The following is a 5,162-nucleotide window of genomic DNA, read 5'->3' on the forward strand; positions in this document are numbered from 1 at the left end:
TGGAGAAACGGAGAGGCGGGGTGGTGTTGCATCATTTGAGTGGTGCTCCCCTTGGGTGGGAGCCCCTGGTTGTCTCAAGGGAACCTCCATGCTCCAGCTTGTACATTGTCCCAGATGAGGAATGAACAGAGGCACTGCTCTGAGTCGTGTGTATGTGTGTGTGTGTGTGTGTGTGTGTGTGTGTGTGTGCATTAGAGAAACAGAGACAGAGAAAGAGGGAGAGAGAGAGAGAGAGAGAGAGAGAGAGAGAGAGAGAGAGAGAGAGAGAGAGAGAGAGAGAGGAGAGAGAGAGAGAGAGAGAATGAGAGAGAGATCATCTTTCTGTCCCGACCCACAGGACTTCAACCAGGGCAATGAACCTAAGCGAGAAGGAATGAAGGGACAAGAGACACTAAGCAGGACAGAAAGACAAGGATTCTGATCAAGCTGCCAAATTTTATTTTTCACACAGGGGTATTTATATGCTTAGAATAAGGAAGCTTTTTCATTGGCCGTAGCAGCTGCAAGATGTTTGCTTAGGGCAATGTGAAAAGGTGGTCCATAGCAGCTACCTGGTCTTTGTTTTGGGCAGGATGAAAAGACCAGATTCTGTAAATAACCTTGAGAGATGTTCCAGCGAGATAGTCAAGCTTATCATGCAGAGAGACTCCCTGCAGGGCTCCCGACATCTCCCCCTTTGTTATTTAGAAAATTGACCATCAATTGTTGGCTGCTCTTTTTGAGGGGGTGACAGAGGCTCTGTTCCTCTAAGGGCCCAGGGTTTTTCTCTGCTCCGAGCAAGCATCCTCACTCTGGGTGGGGAGTTTTACAGGCCTTGGCATGTTTTTTGAGGAGATGGCTTGTGGATATGCATGCCAACCGTCATGCACCAGAGCTTGCCACTCAGCGGTCTTGGGTTTTGGGATCTCGTGGATCGATCCCCCTGCAGTCTTAACTGCACCCTTGATTTGAGCATTTTTTTCTTCCTCCCATAGGTGCATCCTCCCCCAAGCGCAGGGGCCTATAGGAGGAGGGGCGAACCTATCCCTTATGGCAATAGGTCTTGCCCGTTGAATGGTCAGGAGTTATGAATAAGGAGAAGGATTGTCTAAATAAGAAAAGAAAGGGGGGCTGTTTCCCACTGGAACAAGCTCATGGCAAAACACTAATTAAAAGCCTGGGGTAAATCCTAGATCTCAATGCCGCAGTCTGCCATATCAAGGCAATGGTGATGAACCTGTATGGGCTTAGAAGCCAAGATATTAATCTGTTATTTAATAAATTCAAACAGGATGGTCCATGTCTGGAATTCTAGCTGCATCTGCAAGAGAAAAGGCATCATCCTCGGGGGAAGGTTTCCCCTGGGTTGTGGTAAGCCATTAACCTGTTTTATCAAGCATTCTGGCAGCCACCTTGGGGCCGCTTGTTCTTGATCTACAAGACAAAGAGTGGTAGGGAGTGGTCTACCTGTAGCTTGGGAGGGCATTTCCCCTTGGCTTTGTTTGCTGAAGGGACATTCACACGCAAAGTGACCAGGTTGTTTACAATTAAAGCAAGTATGTGAGCTGGGGACTGAACCTTGAAAGGGCTTGGTAAAGGCAGCACCCATGGCGAGTCCCATGGGGTGGGCAGTTCCTACTCCAGCACAAAGCCTGACGAACTCAGAGAGGTCACCCTTGTTTTTATGTGGTCGGAGGACATCTTGACATGCCGGATTAGCATTTTCAAAGGCAAGATGTTTAACAAAGGCACTTTCACTTTCACTAGGCCCAAGAAGCCTTTCTGCAGCCAAGTTAAGCCGCGAGACAAAGTCACTGTAGGGTTCATCTGGCCCGTGTCTAACTTTTGCCAGGGAAGTAGTAGCCGATCCCTTTTGAGGGAGACGCTTCCAAGCATAAAGGCCAGCATTTTGAATTTGTGCCAAAAGTCCGGCAGGAAAGCGCGCCTGTTTAACATTGGTATCAAAGGGCACATTACCCAAAAGTTTAGTATAGGTCCAGGTTTTTGAAGATGTTTTTGCCAAATTTTTTTGCGGGGTCTCTCTACATTGTTCCTTAAAGTCCACATTCCATAAAACAAAATCACCCCCACTAAGGGTGGCGCGGGCCAGAAACTTCCAATCATTGGGGGTGAACCAGCACGCACTTTGGTTTTCTAACAAGGCTAACATATATGGGGCAGTCAGGCCATATTGGGCACATGCATTTTTAAGCTTTTCAACAAACCAAAGCCTAAGCCTCTTATACTCTTGTTGGCCTTTTCCCTGGGTGGGTTGTTCCTCTTCATCCCCAGTATCCTGTTCCTCATCCTCCTTTTCCTCTTCTTCTGATTCATCCTCCCCACCCTCTGAGGTCTTATCTGTCTGGCTCCAAGTTACTGGAAAGGCGAGAACTGATTGATGGCCTGATCTAACCTTAATTTTATCAGGCGTTTTTGGCGTATCGGCCAAGGCCAGTATGCGGAGTTCATAATCAAGGGACCACAGTTCTTTTAAAAGTTGAAGGTGTTCTCGCTTATGTTGAAGAGTCTCGGATAAAGGTGCCAGGTTAGGTAAAGGGCGGGAAGAAAAAAATCTGGATCTGGAGGGGCAGTGGGCCCTTGAAAGGCCAGGTCACAAAAGGGAGGGATTTTCAATAAATTGACCAGCAGTCATATCTAATACAACTGATGGGCAAGCCGTGGGGGGCCGAGAGGCATTTTGGAGAACCTCCTCTCCTGCTTTTACAAGTTTTAAAATTCCACTATCAAATAGAGAACATTTCAAAACTTCATTAATCAAATTCCAATAGGAAAAGGCGGTAGCAGGAACCTTTTCCGGACCAAAGGTTTCATAATAATCTTTTAAACAATCTCCTACTCTTCGCCATCTTTTTGCATCTATGATTCCTACAAGTCCTCTATGAATGAGAAAAATAATTCTAAATCCTTTTTCTTAACCCACGTTCCCCATGTCTTGAGGGCCTCCTTGAGGTCTGACAGAAATAGATCATGTGACGATGTTGCTTGTCCCATAGTGGGTCACTCACCATGTGCCGTCCCCACTCTCCTCCTGTATCTGTCTCTCGGCAGGGTCTGTCAAGGCGATCTCATGATCTCAGACTGTACTTAGCCAAGTTTTCCCAGAGGATGGCGTTCCTTCCTTAGTCAGAGGCTCGTGCCCCACGTTGGGCGCCAGTTGTCCCGACCCGCAGGACTTCAACCAGGGCAATGAACCTAAGCGAGAAGGAATGAAGGGACAAGAGACACGAAGAAGGACAGCAAGACAAGGATTCTGATCAAGCTGCCAAATTTTATTTTTCACACAGGGGTATTTATATGCTTAGAATAAGGAAGCTTTTTCATTGGCCGTAGCAGCTGCAAGATGTTTGCTTAGGGCAATGTGAAAAGGTGGTCCATAGCAGCTACCTGGTCTTTGTTTGGGGCAGGATGAAAAGACCAGATTCTATAAATAACCTCGAGAGATGTTCCAGCGAGATAGTCAAGCTTATCATGCAGAGAGACTCCCTGCAGGGCTCTCGACATCTTTCTACTTGTACATCCTGACAGTGCTCAGGTGAGTGATCAATTGGCAAATTTCAGGTGCTGCATGGAAAAGTCTTCTGTCACCAGTCTGGATTTGTGTGTGTGTAGAAGTGGGTTACAACAAAGATGGTCGAACTTTTGGTAACTTTTCCTGCTATCTTCGCGAGGGGAGGGGGGGTGCATGGGCTTCATGGCTGAGGTCCAGGGGCCTGGAAGGGTAAGGTGCTTGAAGGAGACTGATCACCTTTAAATTACAAGACCAAGGGATTTGTGTGCCCTGGAGCTCTCTACTCCCTTGGGCCTGGTTGGTGGCAGTGGCAGCTTGGTAGGACCTGGGGGTGCGTCTCACAGGGGGTGGTTTCCCAGGGGGACAGAGTGTGTGGCCAGCACTTAGTAAGGATATGCACCCTGCGAGTATGGAGTGCACCAGCATAAGTCAGACTCCGGGTCTTCTCATCATGATGTCTGATGGTTGAGGCCAACCCTCTTTTAAATCTTGACCTATGATCTTCAGATCTCAGACTCCTGAGTAGCTGGGATTACAGGCATGATCCTCTGGCACTGGGCCTCTGATTCTTTTTGGTATATTAGGGTTTGAACTCAAGGCCTTAGGCTTGCCAGTCAGGTATTCCACCATGTGAGCCAAACCTTTCTGTCTTGGGCATTTCCAAAATAGAGACTAAATATATGGTCAGGCTGGGCTGGATCATGGTACTCCTATCTGTGACAGGCATGCTCCACCAGGCCTGGTCCTCTGTAGTTGGGATAATAGACATGTAGCACCATGTTCAGTCATCGGTTTAGATGGATTATCTCAAACTCTTAGTGCACAGCAGTCAATTCTTGACCACAGGGTAAGACCTGGGTTAGGCTTCAACTCTTGGACCTCAGTCTCCTCTTGGAACAGTTGTGAGGAAACAAGGGATTTATACAGAGGGATCTCTGGCACAGGGCACAGAGGGAGCGGCCATTAGATAAGGTTCCTGGCAATTCTATGAAAATGAAAGGAAAATAGCTGGAAAAGGCTCACATGGGGCTTGTTATTAATCGTGGAATAGGTGAGGGATTATGAAACAAAACATGTCTCTCTTTTATCCTTACCTTATCCCCATGAGGAAGAGGATCCTTCACTGTGTTCAGTTTTGCAGCTGGGGATACTGAGGCAAGGAGAAGCCAGGTGACATACTCATGACCTCCAGTTCACAGGAAGCTATGCCTGACTTCTCTGCCATACTCCCTAGGACAATGGGTGCTATTCAGTCCACTTCTTGTGGTGAGAAGTCCAATTCTTGTCAGTCGTGGGGCTTGAACTCTGGTCCTGGGCACTGTCCCCGAGCTCCTCAGATCAACGCTAGCACTCTACTACTTAAGCCACAGAGCTGCTTACAGTTTTTTGGTGCTTCTTTGGAGATAAGAGTCTCACAGACGTTCCTGCCCGGGCTGGCTGTGAACCATGATCCTCATATCTCAGCCCCCTGTGTAGTTAGGATTAGAGGTCTGAGCCATGGGCACCCGGCTTAAGTTTAATTCTGACTTTTTTTCTCTCTCACACAGGAACTGGTTGAATGTGTGCTGGAGGAGGTGGCCCAGCGTCCCCATGTGGTTGGAACCCAAGGTGGCCCTCTCATTCTGGAGGTAGACTGTGGGTTAGGAGCTGTCTT

Source organism: Dipodomys merriami, unplaced genomic scaffold (genome assembly GCF_024711535.1).
Source record: "Dipodomys merriami isolate MVZ:Mamm:240054 unplaced genomic scaffold, mDipMer1.0.p SCAF_478, whole genome shotgun sequence".
In the NCBI taxonomy this organism is placed as follows: domain Eukaryota; kingdom Metazoa; phylum Chordata; class Mammalia; order Rodentia; family Heteromyidae; genus Dipodomys; species Dipodomys merriami.